Here is an 18,197-nt window from a genome sequence, read left to right on the forward strand (position 1 = left end):
CAAAACAACTGGTTTTGTTGTTGGATAGCTCTAATTGTTAACAAGTTATTTCTTTATATTAAACCAAAATCTGCCTCCTTGTAACTTCCACCCTATCATCCAAATTGATAGCTATCATGTCTCCTTTACAATCTTCTCCTCTGTAGGCTTTTTACCCTCCATTCTCTACCCAGTCCTCCTGTGACATAGTTTCTAGACTCTTCTCTATCCTAGATGTCATCCTCCATCATAGGTCCCAAAATGAACAGTACTGCCCCCTGGAGGGTGCTAGAATGATCCAGGGGGTCAGTAATAGCCTTGGGTACAGTTGGGGGGGCATTGAGTAAAAATAAAGGGGCATAAGGAAAGAAGAGAAAATTTTGAAAAACTGTTTGTACATGTTTCATCTGTTGTGTAAGAGAGTCAAAGTCATCATGATTACATTATTTTGCAAATAAATTCACAAAATACAAGTTATAACCAATCAGAGGTCAAGTCTACAACAAGTCTTAATAAGCAAATATTGGCAGGAAAGCCTGTCGCAAATGGTCAGAAAGTTCAACATGTATCAGCAGGAATATGTGTGTGTGATGATTTGTTTGTAATATGATACTATACAGTTACATGATGCAATATTGTATCATCAAAATTTCAGTGCAGGAGAAAAACCATAAATTTACAATAAATTATTAAATTTAGGATGTCATTTTTTTAAATTAATTTTTTGAAATGATGCAAATTTCAAAAACAAAAAGAATTGTTAAAAGGTTAAAGAAAGTAGATTTCTGGGGAGGGGGCTGAGTAACTTTTTATTTAAAGGGGGTGATAGGCCAAATAAGTTTGGGACCCTCTGCTCTAGATGCACTCTTTAGCAGTGTCCCTATTAAAATGTAATGTCTAGTATATAACACAAGTGTCTAGATGTTGCCTTCCAAACTAGTGTGGAGTATAATAGAAGTAGTATCTTCTGTGATCTGTCTGTATGTTTAAACTTCTGATAATAAAGCTTAAGGTTGTGTGTGTGTGTGTGTGTGTGTGTGTGTGTGTGTGTGTGTTGTGTTTATAAGATACAGACAAGCTAGGACTGGAGTCAGGAATTTAGAAGACCTAAGTTCAAATCCAGTCTCAGACATTTACTAACTGTGTGATCCTGGACAAGTCATTTAACCCTGTTGTCCTCAGGGACAAATCTGATTTTTGTTGATAATTGAGCCTAAGTATAAAGAGCAGCCAGGTGGCACAATGGATGGAGCACTGGGCTTAGAATCAGGAAGACTCATCTTCATGTGTTCAAATCTAGCCTCAGACACTTGCTAACTTGGTGACCCTCAATAAGTCACTTAACCTGTTTGTCTCAGTTTCCTCAACTGTAAAATGAGCTGGGAAAGGAAATGGCAAACCCCTCTAGTATCTCTGCCAAGAAAATCCCAAATGGGGTCACAAAGAGTCAATCACGAAAGAAAAATTATTGAAAACACATCATATTGTTCATTCATATTAGTCAAATTCCCAGACCTTTGACGTATGACCCACTAAGTCAAATCTCTTCTGCATTTGTGCAATTAATCACTTTAACCAAAGTGTATGGTTTTACATTTATCTTTGTCAAGTGTTGTCTTATTTAGCTTTGTCCCACCATAAGCTTTCCATTAATTCTAGCAGCTTCTTGGCTTGTCCTTCATAATCAGCCCTGACTATAGTCACATCCATGCCAGAGATATGTGAATTTAGGGCAACATTTCTCAGTCTGCTGAGGACATTTTGAATCTTATTTTTTAATATAGTATATTAGTTACACCTTCTAGTTTGGTTTCATTTGCAAATATGTCATCAATATCTTTCTATAGCTTGCTAATAAAATGTTGAATAGGACATGTCCATGAATGTACAGGTATTATGTCTGTTGCATAATCAATAATCCTTTCCTTCCTGTATACATATAAATGAGATTGCCTTTCATTTTAGGTTATTTTAAACTCTTCCCCCTGCCATATATTCTTAGTGTTAGTCACCTTCATTTTCTCTTTCATGATTCAATGAGGCACAATAAAATTAAATCATTCCAGAGCTTTTACCAATTCTTAGAAACTAAAATTTTCTCTTTAATCCTAAAGAAAAAAGGAAAGAATACCTTAAGCAACTGAAAAATTTTCCCTTCCATTCAGCTATCCCATCATTGCTGATGTCCTTTTAACTTCATTTTGGCTTAGCTTACTTGACCTTGTACTTAGATTTATAACCTCTCCTCAGATAACACTAGACAAAGCCTATGTCAATAATTTTTCAGCTTAAAATGCTACTCCTACTTAAGAACTGACCTTCAACTCCGTATTTCCAGAAGAAACACCCTTTGCACTGTGCTACCCACTAGTTACGGCCAACTTTTACATGAAAAGACTTGAACTCATGGATGGCCAGTGACATGAGAGCAACATCAGTTACTTATGTCACAAGATTCATAACCTATATGTAAAATATTGTTTGTTACAGATCATTGACATTTTTAGCCATTTGTAAATTTTCAGATTTCTCCCCTGAAATATACCAAAAAATGTTGCTGTCCATTCAAGTTGTCCCTTCCCAGACATAAAAAGGGTAAATCAGATGACAGGTCAGAATCATAGGCTGTGTCTATACTCACAACCCAAGATAACTTTATGTAAAAAATAGTCTGGCCAAGAGTCAAGACTTTAGTTTGTTACTCAAAACAAACCAAACAAGCAAAAAACCAAAACAAAAAAAAAGCATGGAAGATATTAGTATATCAACTATACTTCACAGAATCCAAACTTCACAGAACAAATCCTCTAGAAACCAAGGAGATGTCCATCAGCTAGGGAATGGCTGAACTAATTATAGTTAGCAGATGACTTCATATTTATATGGAGAGGCTTATACGAACTGATGCTGAGTGAGAAGAGGAGAGCCAGGAGGAATTTGTACACAATTATAGACACAATGTATGTGTGACGACCAACTTTGATAAACTGAACTCTTCTCAGCAATCCAGAGACATAAGTCAAACCCAAAAGACTCATGATGGAGAGAGATGTTTACATCCAGAGAAAGAACTGCGATTGAACCCAGATTGAAGCAAACTACCTGCCCTTTTTCATCTTCATTCCATCTGTTACAATCCTTCTTTATAACCTGACTAATGCCTAATGTGAAAATATTTGCAGATACTAGATTGTATGCCGACGGGGGGGGGGGGGGGGGGAGAAAATTTGAAACTCAAGGAGTTGTGGTAATGAATCTTATACACTAAAAATAAACAAATTAATAAAAAAAAAATAGAACATCATTATGCCCTAAGAAGTAATAAAGGGATAGTTTCAGAGAAACCTGAGAAAACTTTTATGAACTCAGAACAGCTATGGTGAACCAGAACAAGAGACATGGACAATAGAATCAGAGCTCTTTTCTAGTCCAGTCCCTTCACCTTTAAAATGTAAGGGGATTAGATTTGATGGACTCAGGGTGCAGAATGAGAAATAAATTTTTTAAATATGGCCAACACAGAAATTTATTTTGCTTGACTATTTATATTTGTTACAAGCATTTTTTTTTTCCAGTTGGTGGAAGGAAAGGAAAGAAGTAAGTGCTTGTTGAGTGGGGGAAAAAAAGGAAAATCATTTAAAATGCAAAGGGCAAACTATGTGCTAGGGATATAAAGGTGAGAAACAGCATAGTTCCTGCCCTCAAGTTGTTGATGAGCTAATAAGAGTAAGGGAGAGGTTACAGAGGACTGGAACAAGACAAATGGAGAGCAGGATCAGAGGTCCTTTCAGGGTCCTTTCCAACTTCAACTATAGGCCTTTGTATGTTCGTTAAGTTCATTGATCTAGAGCTGAATGAGACCTCAGAGGCCATCTAGTCTAATTCCCCTCTTTTTATAGGTTGGGAAACTGTGACTCAAAGAAATTAAGTGATTTGCCCAAAATTACACAGGGAATAAGTGTCAGAGGTGAAATTTGAGCCAAGGTCTTCAAACTCCAGAGCCAGTATTCTTTCATACCACCAACTTCCCAGACTAACTCTTCCCCTTCTAGAGCAACTGCACAAACTACTTTTAGGTAGTTCTAGTTATTAGGAAGCTTTTTTGTTGTGCTGAGCTGAAATCTGCCTATCTGCAATCTCTACCCAGTGTTCTGCCCTTTAGGTCAAATAAAATGAATTTAATCTTTCCAGTGTCTGCTTTCACAACTATTTCATTTTTTATTGGTCAGAATCAGGTCAAGAATGTCCATTCCCCTCATCATTTACTCCTTTTTATCTCAATTTTATTTTATTTTCAGTTTCAAATTCTTTTCCTCCTCCTCCCCCATTCACTGATATAGCAAGAAAACTAAAATCATTACAAAAATTTATAGACACACAAAATAAATTGCCATGTTAGCTATGTTCTGAGAAAAAGAAAGGAATAGAAGATAAGTTTCACTCTTCACCCTCAGTCTCTCCACTTTATATCTGGAGAAGGATAGCATGTTTCATCATGAGTTCTTTAAAACTGTGATTTGCTATGGTGTTGTTCAGAGTTATTAAGTCCTTTAGAGTTGATTATCTTTACAATATTGCTGTTACTATATAAATTGTCCTCCTGGTTCTACTCAATTCATTTTGAACCAGTTCATACAAGTCTTCCCAGTTTTCTCTGAAACTATCCCTTTTAGCATTTGTTCCAACAAAATAATATGCCATCATCTTCATATATCACAAGCTCAGCCATTCTCCAATTAATGAGCATCCCCTCAGTCTCCATTACTTTGCTACCACAAAAACAACTGCTACAAATATTTTTGTACACATATTCCTTCACCTTTTCATGGATGAAATTATTAACAAGACAAGTGAAGAAAATCCCAGATGCTCTGCTTCAAGCAGAGATATTTCCAACATATGTCCAAATAATAGAAGTTCTTTATCACCACTCTATCCTGCCTTGCTTTGACTGAGGCAACACCCATGCAGTGATTAAGGCTAGGCAAAAAATGAGGCAAAGAAAGACCTCTTTTACCTAGTTTAAAATAAATCAGTCTGGGAGGATAAGACCCTTAGGGACTCTGGACAAAACAAACAATTGCTATTTACACTCTCTCTCAGTCAAATTGAGACCTGGGAAAGACATTAACTTAAAAAGACCAAGGTGTTCCACTCCAGGGCTATCTCCAATTGTCCTGATCTATATCTTGACTCTAGAAAAGAGAGTGAAGTAGTTGCACAGCCCTCTCTCACTTAAATCCAATTCACTTGCAAGTCATCACATCATCTTCTTGTCTTGTTTGAGAACTAAGGACAAACAACATATATCCTTCCTTGGTGCCAAATTTGTGATCTGCTTTTAGAATTCAGCATTCATTTTCTCCCTTTGGCTGAGCAGTGTTTCATATACTACCACCATAATAACTCTTCAGCTTATTTCACCATCTATCCTCACCCAAATACTTTCTACCACATTGACCCTTCTGGTTAGTAGATTCCCCACACAGTAGTGTTTTCTTTTGCCTGTACTTATATATCACGAAAAGAGATTTGGACTCAGCTAAAAGTAGGATCACTTTAAAGCCATCTAACCATTCTCCCTGAAACAGATTATCTTTTAGTATTTTGTTTTTCATGTACTTGCTGGAGGGAAAAACCCTCTTACTTTTCCTTTCTACCTTCTCTCCTCTCTCCTCTCTCTCCTCTCCTCTTCCCCCCTCTTCTCTTTCACCTCTTCCTTTCTCTTTTATTTCTCTTCTCTCCTCTCTCTCCTCTCCTCTTCTTCTCATCCCTAGAGTTGAGATTATATATAGACAACTACTTGAAATACAACACACAGAGAAACTTTTAAATATCATTTTTATAAATATACAATTCAACAAACATTTTTTTTTTTAAGCAATCAGGGTTAAGTAACTTGCTCCAGGTTACACGGCCAGTTATTATTTCTGGGTGTGGTGCTGAGCGTCTGAGCCCGGGATTCGATCTCCAGGTCATCCCGACACTGGGGCCGGTGCTCTTACTCGCTGAGCCACCTGCCCGCCCCTAGTTCAACAAACATTTATTGGGCACTTACTATGTGGTGCTTTGGGGATAAAAATAAAAGCAAACATCCTGGGGAGGGGGGAGGGAAGAAGGGTTCAAAGTGTATTTCGATACATTAAGTACAAGGTATATACAGATGAATGCAAATAAAATCAAGAGGTAGGGAATGGAGGCTTGAATCAAGAAAGGCCTCATATAGGTGGTCAAAATGCATGCATTTTTTACACACAAAAAGTTTTCTCACTCTATGATAGGTAAATATTGATTACATGTTACTGCAAAGCCTCGGAGCTTCCAATTCTGTCATGATGAACACAAGAAGATAAACGCAAGTAAAATTCAGCCTTATCTTGGCGTACCAAGGCCTCGACTCTGTCCATGCCCCTCCCTTCTCTCGCTGGTCTCCTTTACCGTCTCCCTTTCTTCCATTATTGACCCTACTGAGAGAAGGTAACGGAGTCAATAATACCTATAGTCACCTTCAGTAGACAAACCCTCACCAACAATGACAGCGCTTCAGATAGAAACTGGTTGATCATCAATCAAGGATGTTGTAAGAGAGATTCCTGCATGGGATAATTAGTTGGATCGAATGACCAAAAAGGAATCTTTCAACTCCCATTGAATTTTGAAGAGAAGATATGTAAATGTGGAGGGATAACAGTTAATACTTATCAATATATGAAAAGTACCAAAAGATACGTATGTAAATAATAAGTAGTACAGGATTTGAGCGATAAGTAGAAAGATTAAGCTAGGAGACACTCCAGGAAAACTTCAAGGTAGAGGTGAGGTGTGAGGAGAGCCCTGAAAGATAGATACGATTTAGGGTAGGTAGAAAGAAAAAGGGAGGACATTTCAAGCAAGGGGGAAGTCCCCACAGGGAAGAATGTGTTTGGTGAGCAGGTCAATGCTTTGGGCCAGGCCTGACTTGAGCCATTCTGGTAGTTTAGGTTCAGGATTAATGCCAAATGAGACATTTATTAACAATTATTGTTAAAAAGTTTAACTATAGCTGGGATAGAAAGGTTCAGCAAAGATACAGTACTGATTTCATTTGGGTACAGCTTACCTACCTGTGCATTTGCCCTGCTGGTATACCCATCAGAAGCATGGGTCAAGCCTGATGAATATTACATTACTTTCCTCTTGCCTTGTGACCAGGAAGCTATATCACTAATTTGAGTCGTAATCCTCTTGGACCAGTTAAGCTTTGAGTATGGTTTCATTACCTTTTAATGGAAAACTAGCCTACTTTGTATGGGGGAGATGTTGCTCCTATAACAACCAGAAGGTTTAGGAGAGAAAGACTAGGCCGGAGCCAATTGTGAAGGATATTGAATTCAGGTGATTTGAGACTTTTCTCAGTTGTGTCCAACAAGGATAATGCAATATTCTAGGAGCTAGCTATTTTCTAGTCTCTTCTAAGAAGAATACTTCAGGGATGGTTAAGTGGTGCAGTGAATAGAGCACTGGCCCTGGAGTCAGGAGTCCCTGAGTTCAAATCCAGCCTTAGACACTTAACACTTGCTAGCCATGTGACCTTGGGCAAGTCACTTAACCCCAAGTGCCCTGCCTTCCCCCTCCAAAAAAAGCAAGAAAAAGGATGCTTCGGTTATTAAATTAATAAATATCTCTACCTTTCTCTAAATATAGATATGCATTAGCACATTTATTAAAAACCTGTGATGTTCTAAGTGCTATGGATATGACAAAAGCGACATAGACCCTGACCTTTCATTTTAGCTGGAGGAAACATGTACATATATGGGCAAATATGTAATATAAATAAAATGAGTACAAGATCATTTGAAAGGGGGTTCACTAGTAACTGTGATGATCAGGAAAGGATTCATGTAGAAGGTGGTGCTTGAAAGAAAGGTACTGCGCCTTGAAAGAAAAGAATGATAAGATGCAGGAATGAGTAGGAAGTGCATTCTAGGCATGAGGGTACCACCAGTGCAAAGTCATGGTGATGGGAAATGGAGTACTATATATAAGAAAGAGCATTTCAGCTGGATTGTAGACTATGTAAAGGGGCATAATAGATAATGTCTGGAAGGTATATTGGATCCAGGTTTTGAAGAGTTCCAAATGTGTAAAGGAGTTTATATTTTATCCTTGAGGTAATGGGCATTCACTAGGGACGTGTTGAGAGATTTGTGGAAATAGGAATGACAAAGCTTGTGAGTAATGGCAAGCAAAGTACTACTTTACTCCTTGTTTCAGCTAATCAAGTGCCTTTGAGTCTCACCTTTGATTGTGTCAAGTCTTTGTTGGAAACAGTATACATTGTGTTGTCCTTAATAGGCCTAAGGGAGTTTGAAGACCTTCCCTACCTTTAATAGGCCCAAGATCATCACATGGAGCCCATGGTGGGAGGAGCTTGCTAAAAGGGTGGAACAGGAGGGGAGGAACAGGAAGGAGAAGAACAGATAAAAGCTGGAGCATCAGCTGGGGTCGAGCAGAGCTAAGAGAGAGAATGTTTATGATGTCAGCACTCTGTTGTTCTGTCTGTTGTCCTGTGTTGGTGTTACTTTGTCAGATAGAAGCATTATGTCTGTTGAATTGTGTTACTTTGTTAGACAGAAAATGAATTGAGATGATAGTGCAGGCAATGTGTGTAAATATTGTTGTATCCCTGTTGAGCTTTGTTTTCCTAGAAACAGAAACTGTGAAGAGCTTGGGGTGGAGCAGTACCCTTGAGCTGCAAAATGGAACAGGAGAAGAGAGCTGCCTACCTGTGAATCTAGGCAACAAGTGGATGACTAAAGGCAAGAGCTGGAAGTGTGGAAGAGGAGCCATGGGGTTTGGAAGTCAGCCTTGAATTAAGATGAAAGGAGATTTTATTTGGGTACTTAGTGCTGACTGATGATAGAATAACTTGCTGTGATATAGGGCTGAATGGCCTTTGTACTTTCTACTACCCCTTAAGGATGATTGGAAGCCAACCTGGAGTCAGATGAAAGAAAACTTGATTTGGGTACTCTATATTAATTGAGGAGATTGTGACTTATTGAATGATATGTTTTGTTTAAGACCACGTGGCCACCTTAGTAATAAGTTGTTATGTCCTTGTGAATGTTGTACTTTAGTTTCTTGAATGTTTTGCTTTAGTTTATTGCTGAATAAATAGAGAGCTCATAATGTGATTGTGATTAGATCCTGAAAGTTATTCACAGTAGCAGTCCTCAGGAGCGCTGCTCATGATTGGCACTCACCATCAAAATAATAATGTTCAGAAGAGGGATGAATTTGGAGGGAAGGATGAGTTCTTTTTCTAAAATTAAATTTTATGTTTATTTTTAGTTTACATCATTCATTTCCACAAGATTTTGAGTTACAAATTTGCTCCCCTCCCCACCACCGCAAAACAGCGATCCCACTGTATACCCCCTCCCCCAATCTGCTCTCTCCTATATCCTCCCTCTCCCCCCTCCAACTTTCCAGTACAGCAATATGGATCTCTATACCCCAGTGCCTGTATATCTTATTTCCCAGTTGCATGTAAAAATAATAATAATAATTTTTAACATTTGATTTTAAAACTTTGAATTCCACTTTCTTTTCCTTCTTCACTCATCACCCACCCTTACTGGGAAGATAAGCAATTCAGTATAGGTTGTACATGTGTAGCTATGCAAAGCATTTCCATAGTGGATATATTGTGAAAGACTGACTACATTTCCTTCCATCCTATCCTGCTACCCACTTGTTCTATTCTCTACTTTGACCCTGTCACTTTTCAAAAGTGTGTGCTTCCAACTTCCCTCCCCACCAACCTGCCCTCCCCTCCATCATCCCCCCTCTCATCCCCTTCCCCCCTACTCTCCAATAGGGCAATATACCCTGTTTTGTGTGTATGTCATTCCCTCCCTAAGCCAAATTCAATGAGAATAAGGTTGACTCATCCCCTTTTGCCTTCCTGTTCTTCCCCTCTATTGTAACAGTTTTCCCTTGCCTATTTTATATGAGATAATTTATTCCATTCTGTCTCTCCCCATCTCCTCTCATTATATTCCCCTCTCACCTCTCAATTTAACCTTTTAAGTATCATCCCTTCCTACTCAATTGGTCCTGTTCCCTCTGTCTGTGTATACCTGTATACACGCACTCACATATGTATTCATATACCATATACCCTCCTATATAGAAATATATATGTATGTATACATATATATACATATATATACACACACATACATTTATATTCCCTTCAACTATTCTCATACTGAGAAAACTTTCATAAGTTACAATTATCATTTTTCCATGCAGGAATGTAAATAGTTTGACTTTGATAAGTTCCTTATGATTTCTTTTCCCTGTTTACCTTCTCATGCTTCTCTTGCTTCTTGTATCTGAATGTCAAATTTTCTATTCAACTCTGGTTTTCTCATCAACAATGCTTGAAAGTTCTCTATTTCATTGAATGACCATATTTTCCCCTGAAACATGATACTCAGTTTTGCTGGGTAGGTGACTCTTGGTTTTAATCCCAGTACCTTTGATCTCCAGAATATCATATTCCAAGCCCTTCTATCCCTCAATGTAGAAACTGCCAGATCCTGGGTTAACCTGATTGTGTTTCCACAATATTCAAATTATTTTTTCTTAGCTGCTTGTAATATTTTCTCCTTGATCTGGGAATTCTGGAACCTGACTATAATATTCCTAGGAGTTTTCTTTTGGGGATCTTTTTCAAGAGGTGATCCGTGGATTCTTTCAACCTGTATTTTGCCCTCTGGTTCTAAAATGTCGGGGCAATTTTCCTTGAGAATTTCTTGAAGGATGATTTCTAGGTTCTTTTTTTTGATCATGGCTTTCAAGTAGTCCAATAATTTTTAAATTATCTCTCCTGGATCTATTTTCCAGGTCAGTGGTTTTTCCAATGAGATATTTCACATTGCCTTCTATTTTTTTCATTTGTTTGGATCTGCTTAATACTATCTTGATTTCTCATAAAGTCATTAGTCATTCTATTTGCTCCCATCTAATTCTGAAGGAATGATTCTCCTCAGTGAGCTTTTGAGATTCCTTTTCCATCTGGCAAATTTGGCTTTTTAAGGCATTCTTCTCCTCCTTGCCTTTTTGAGCCTCATTTGCCATTTGAATTAGTCTATTTTTTAAGGTGTTATTTTCTTCAGTCAGGTTGTTGACTCTCTTTTCCTGATTTTCTTGTATCATTCTCATTTCTCTTCCCAATTTTTCCTCCACTTCTCTTATTTGGTTTTCAAAATCGGAAGGATGAGTTCTGTATTAGACATGTTGAATTTGAAATGCCTAGAGGACATCCCGTAGACAGTTGGAGACACAGGTCTGGAGTTCAAGAGGAGACTAGGGCTGGATACAGAAATCTGGTGGTCTTCTGCTTAGGGGTGATAATTAAACCCACAGGAGCTGATGGAATCACCAAATGAAAGAGAGAAGAAAAGAAGGCCAAGGCAGAGCCTTGGGATACACCTTCAGTTAGGGTTAAGAAAGAGAAGTCAGACAGATAGAAGAACCAAGAGAGAATAATATCATGAGAACAAGAATAGGGGAAAAGGGAGAGGGAAACAATAAAATTATTGTTCTTCTTCTCCCAATACTGTGTTTGATTGAGCTTCCTATTCTGTGAGTATATGACAGTGTTATTTCCTTCAGGGTGAATGTTCCTAGAAGGCAAGGCCAAATCTATTTCAAATTAATCTCTGTCTAGTACAATGCCATGTACATAGCAGAGTTAATAATTGCATTTTCCAGTTCTAAAACACTTATTGTAAATTGAGAATTTTATAAATGAAATGTGATGATAAATGCAGGAGTAATCTGAACTATGTAGGAGAGGAAAGAGAAAGAAGAGAGGTTTTGTGTAAAGAGAGAAATGTTGAAGAAACAGAAAGGAGGGGGAGAAAAACCTAAATTTTGGAGATGCTGCTAGAGCAACAATAACCTTGTATGTTTAGGACGATGGGTGGCATCCAACCTGTTATTCAAATGCAGGAAAGTTTCTAGTCACTTTGAATTGAACAGAGTGGAAATGATAATGAGGTTATTTAAAGTAAGCTTATAAAGGTAGAGGCCCAAGCTACTTTGAAAGAAGAAAATGTTAGCTAACTCCAGGAGAACTAGACTTGAGTTGCATCAAAATATGGGAATGGAGAAAGATGGGCAGAGGAAAGAGGGAAAATTAAGTGATAATTCAGAATATATGTGAAATATTATCTGTGTGATATGCCCTGACTCTTGAATATTGCTTCCCACCCCATGTATATTTTTTAATAGTCATTTTGCAGAAACAATTGTTCTCCAATGAAGGCAACCAGTTAATGGGAAAAGAAGTGTGAATTATGCATTAGCATTTTTTTTTCTCAGTGGTAAGAAAAAAATTGGAGAAAATAAAGTGGAAACTGTATGAGTGAACTTGGGAGTGAACTTGTCATTGGTAAATGACAACAGGAGCAGAGCCTAAGAAATTAAAACCCCAAAAGGCTTTCATGTATCCAAAGGGAACAGTATCCTATTATAATTATGTTATTTCTGCTGTGTCTAAGAAAAAAATTGTATATGGCTATGTGTGCATGTATAAGAAAAGCCTAAAGTATAGAACATGAAATCTTAAAGGACCTTAGAGCTTATAGGAGTTGGAGCCGGAGATAATTTATTCCATATTGTAAATGAGGAAACAGATGTCCATAAGGGTGATGCTTTTTGTTTAAGTTCATGTTCAAGGAAGTGGCATCATGAAATGGCAGTTGAATAACTTCCCCTTCCTGTTGCCACAAAGTGAAAATATCTTTACATGTGGGCAGAAAGAGCACTGGGGATGTTTGGAAATAGTACTTCATGACAATGAAGAGAAACCCTAACACAGATAGCCTAAAACAAAATTTTTTAAAGTATCATTTTTATTTGGCATTGGGATGCATTTTGGTTCTATATTTGAATGTGGGTATAACATGATCTGAGAATATGTAGGACTTCTCACTAAATTAATCAATCGAGAGGTATGTGCTGATTAGCGTAGATGCTCCAAATGAATTTATTGATTAAAGCTTAAGCTCCACAAGGAAATGCAATATAAAAATAAAAGTTCATTTCGTAAAAGTATCTGAGAAGGGTAAAAGGAGGCACCTTTCACAAGTATGGCTAAGGAAAGAATGCTTAAAAGATCATAAAAAAGTAAATAATTTCTTTCAAATGATATTTAAAATCTTTTTCATGATCAAAATTAATGCAGCTAAAAATAGGAAGAGAAATTGTCAAGAGGGAAAAAAAAATCTTTGCATGAAATATCACAGATACACTATTCCCCAATAAATTACTGGTCAAAGCATATTAACAGATAGTTTTCAAAAGAAGAATTGCAAACCATTATACCTTTTGAAGAATTGCTCCAAATCACTAATAATAAGATAAAAGACAATTTTGAAGTTTCATATCAGACACATCAGACTGGCAAAAAATTTTAAAAAGACAGAAATAATGCTGGGGGAAGTAGGACTGTGGGAAAACAGGTACACTAACACTTGGTGGATCTGTGAATTGGTCCAACCCTACTAGAAAACAATTTGGAATTATGTTGGAAAAGTCATTAAATTCTTCATGCCTTTTGACCCTAACAGCCTATAACTACTAAAATGTTTCATACATTCATAGCAGCATTTTTTAATATATTAGGAAAAAGCTGGAAACAAAATGAATGTCCATCAATTGGGGTTGCCTGAGCAAACTGTGCTCCTATGCATATGAATTTAATGAAAGCTATTGTACCAAAACAAATAACAAATAGTCATAATAAAATGGAAAGACTTTTATGAACTTATGGAGAATGAAGTAAACAGAGCCAGGAGGACAATATAGGGAATGACTGTAACAATGTAAATAGAAACATTAAAACATTAAAACAAGTCAGATAACTGAGTAAGTGTAATAACAAATTCTGAATCAAGATACCCTAGAAATGACTGTGATATAAAAACAGAAGACATCGACAAAATTATTTTAAAAGCCCAGATATTTATTGAGCATCCACTAAGTGTCCTGTGCAAGACATTGGGAACTACTACTAACTGGGATGCTTTACCTGGAGTACCCTGTCCTCAGGAAGCTTAGGTAGAGACATTGTTCAGTCGTGTCTGACTTTTTGTGATTCTATGGAGCATACTGTGCATTAGAGTTTTCTTGGCAAAGACACTGGAGTGGTTTGCCATTTCCTTCTCCAGTAGATTAAGGAAATCAGAGGCTAAGTGGTTTGCCTGGGGCCACACAACTAATAACTGACTGAGGACAGATTTGAAGTCAGCCCTTCCTGACTGCAGGTCCAGCCATCTATCCACTGAACTATCTAGCTGCTGCTAAGGCAAAGGCATACAAGAACTAAATAACAAGAAAAAAAATCCAACATCAAAGCTGTTTAGAGATAGCGTTTTATATAACTGATAGATGAAAATAGCTTTAAAAAGTACTATGCTTTCAGAGATGGGTGAAATAACAACATGGCACCAGGCTTTGTTAAGACAGTTGGACATGAGCTGGACCTTGAAGACCATGTGAGATTAGGATGAGGAGGATTAGAAGATGGAGGCAGGGGGAAAGGGACAGCACTATGTGTAATCACTTTGGTCAGTAGTGGTAGATAAGAAAAGTAATTTGGAGAAGAATGGAAAAGCCTTGAATACTAAGTAAAGTGTTTTCACTTTAGCTTTGGGACTAATGCAGAGCCTGGTTCTGGAGGGTGGGGGTGGGGGGGTTTCTGGGGTGGGAAGGGAAGTGGGTATAAAGATAAAGCCTGTCTGATGCTGGGATAGTGATCTTGCCTCCTCTTCTTGCTCCTCAGCTGCACCTTACAGGCATATGCTAAACACCAGCCTAAGGAGAGCTGACCTCCCCCACCCCACCCCACCCCACCCCCACCTCTTGTTTTCTCTGTCTAATTTGAATATTCTCTCAGAAAGTAAGTATTTAGTAATCTGATCTTTTTCTTGATAATTGAGCCCAAGTATAAAGGGCAGCTAGGTGAAACAGTAGATAAAGCACTGGGCTTAGAATCAGGAAGACTCATCTTTATGAGTTCAAATCCAGATTTAGACACTTACTAGCTATGTGACCCTGGGTTAGTCACTTAGTTTCCTCACCTGTCAAATGAGCTGCAGAAGGAGCAAACCACTCCAGTAACTTTGCCAAGAAAACACCAAAAATGGGTTCACAAGAGTTAGACACAACTGAAAACAACTAAATGACAACAATAACAAATAAGGGGATAGTCATAGAATGTCTATGAATGCTTCAAATCAAGAAGCAAGCTGTCTATTACATATGATCATGCTTTTTAGAAGCAGGTTCCCCATCATTTTGCATGTGGAGATTGAACCCCATTATGCTCACATAGAAGTCTAACTGTGCTACCATCCATAGCACCATAGCTTTGTGTCACAAAATCTAAGGGCTGAAAGGGACCCAGAAGGCTATCAAGTCCAGCCTGCAGCTGACCAAGAATCCTCTCTAATAGAATCATCCGGTTCTGTTTGAAAATATGCAGTGAGGATCCAGCCTCAGACACTTGACACACGTACTAGCTGTGTGACCTTGGGCAAGTCATGTAACTGCAATTGCCTAGTCTTCCCCCCTCCAAAAAAACCCAAACAAACAGAAGATATGCACATTCAACTCATGAGAGCTCTGATGCTCAGGGGATAAATCATGATGAAGAGCTCAGGCAAGGAAGTGTGGCTCAGCTGACTCAATGCCAGGCGTTCTCTGTGCCCATCCTTGGTGATCCTTCTCTGCTATGGCTGAACATCTCCTTGCTTCCCATCTGACTAGCCTGCTTTGGGACTTCTCTGATTTCTCTGCCTTGCCCCTACTGTGGCCACTTTCTCTCTCACCTCCTTTACAATTTCCTTTTATGTGTTCTTTCTCCCCTCCCCCATTAGATTTTAAACTTCTGAAGGACAGGGACTGTCTTTCTTTTTCAAATTTACATCCCCAGGGCTTAGCACATTGAGGGGTACAAAGCAGGCACTTAATAAATGTGTTTTGACTGACTAATTCTTGGGAAGTTTCTCTTCACTTCAAGCTGAATTCCTGCCTCTCTGCCACAGTCACCTGTGACTCCTAGTTTTCAGCCCTCAGGGGCCAAGTAGAACAAGTCCGATACAAATCCTTCAATACCTAAAAACAGCTATGATACCCATCCCCTACATCTTTTCTTCTCCAGATTCAATACAAGTTCCTCCAGCCAATCCTTGTATGGCATGTTCATTAGAGATGTGCTGGTAAGTGTTTAACAACAGGCTCTCTTTTTTAAAAATGCCTATGATAAATTTTTAAGTTTAATCTGCATTATCAGAATTTTTTCCATCACTTTCTTAAGCCTAGACAATCAATAAGACAATAAATCAAGCCTTCATTTGTAGCATTTGCTGATTTCCCAAGTATAAATGCTCACACTGAGAATTTAACAATTAGCTCTCACAAACCTGTATGAGCTAGCTCCAGCACACCTCTGTGTATTTTCCGATTCTTTTAGCATACAGATTGACCTCTTATGGATGTGCTATTCTGGCTTGTCTATGACACTCCTAAAATGTGGTACCCAGGATTAAACACCATGTTCTACCTAGATGCAGTCTGACCAGGCCAGAGGATTGTAGAACCATTACTTCCCTCATTATTGACACTATGGCTCTCATCATAGCCCAAGTGGTATGGTAAATAGAGCATTGAACCTGGAGTCAAGAGGACCTGAGTGTAAAGACCTTTACTAGACACAGACCTAGACTTTTACTAGCTATGTGATCCTGATCAAATCATTTAACTTCTCTGTGCCTCAGTTTCCTTATCTGTAATATGATGATAATTACAGTATCTACCTCTAGGGTTGTTGTAAGTATAAGGTAAGATATTTGTAAAGTGCTAGTTTTAATGATTATTATTAAGAGTTAATAATAATATTTAGCACATACCTAGCCCATTAATATTTACAAAGCATTTATATATGTTAACTCAAGTCTTCCTGGTTCCAGATCCAGTGCCCTGACTGCCTTTGTGCAAGTCATCATATCCTCATCTTAACACCTTGAGTGATTCTTGTTCTTCCCATCTATTCCATACACAGAGGATCTATCCAATATGTGGGAGGTCTTCCTCTTACGTTTTTTGTTTGTTTGTAGTTTATATTTCATGGAGTCCAATGCAGGATGCAAGCTATCTAGTGTCTATCCTTCCATCTTGTTAAATATATGACCCACCTCTTTTTGCATTTGTTTCATTTCCTTAGTGACCCCTTACAGCACTTCTTGAATGCAAGTCCTCAATGAAAATTAGTTGGTGGAGCAGGAGTGCCTCAAGCTTAGGGTGCCTTTTTTTGTGGATAGCCACTTGGCTGCAGCCTTAATGCAGCTCAGAATTCCTGTCCTCAAGCAATCCATGCACATCAGCCTTCATTAGTAGCAAGGATTACAGGCATGGATCTCCAGGTTCTTTAAAAGATCATAGATAATGAATGGCTTGGTAATCACATCCACCAATTCTTTCACTACCATAAGATAAAGCTCATCCAGGTCTACTGATCTGAGCTCATTGTGCTTGATGCCTGACCATCTTATTACCTTGAGTTTCCATTCTCTGCCAAACAGTTTAATTCTATCTTTTGAAATATTAAGATAATTTATATTCTTGGAGAAGCAAATAGAAGCAAAAAATTAAGTATTTCAGGATTTAGTCATTTAGGATGACCTCGGTTACTGTTGATCCATTAACCTTAGACCTCCTTTGATCATTCTCTTTATCCTCAAGAAAGCTTTTAAAAAGAAACAACCCTGGAGTAGAAACAGAACCTCTGTGCAGCTCCAGCTCTCACCACCTCCAATCCATGTAAAAGGGGACTCTGAACAAACTTTGGAGCTACAGAACCCACAAAATGACACAGAGAAGCTAACCTCCTGCTGAGGACAGCCGGGCAGGCCAGAAGGAATTGGCCAGTGCAGCACTCTGGGAGCTGAGCCCAGCCCCATGGGAGCCAAGGTTTTAGCCCCAGGGTGGGCGTGACCAGCCGCTGGCTAGAGGGACTCCAGATCACCAGCAGCTGTGGTGGTCGAGAATTATCAACATATAGATGCTAAGGACAAAGTGAGAGGTCAGTGCAGTGTGGGCTTTGGGACCAGTAGCTGCTAGTGCTTTGGCTTTTGCACCCTGGGTGAGAAGTCGCT

General features: G+C 38.4%; 1 protein-coding gene across 5 annotated transcripts in view; it reads left to right on the forward strand.

Annotated features, from left to right (window-relative positions):
• Nucleotides 1-18,197, forward strand: part of LOC138155352 (myosin-IIIb-like) — a 381,066-nt gene that overhangs the window by 321,724 nt on the left and 41,145 nt on the right. The window contains exon 15 of one of the 5 annotated variants that reach the window (XR_011166807.1): nt 16,205-16,262. The exons of the other annotated variants lie outside the window; for them this stretch is intronic. The gene's annotated coding sequence lies outside the window, so the exon portion shown is untranslated. The remainder of the gene's footprint in view (nt 1-16,204; nt 16,263-18,197) is intronic. 5 annotated transcript variants of the gene reach the window in all.

Source organism: Petaurus breviceps, unplaced genomic scaffold, assembly GCF_028583685.1.
Source record: "Petaurus breviceps papuanus isolate PSGF00001 unplaced genomic scaffold, PetGlider_PUasm1.0 91133, whole genome shotgun sequence".
Classification (NCBI taxonomy): Eukaryota; Metazoa; Chordata; class Mammalia; order Diprotodontia; family Petauridae; genus Petaurus; species Petaurus breviceps.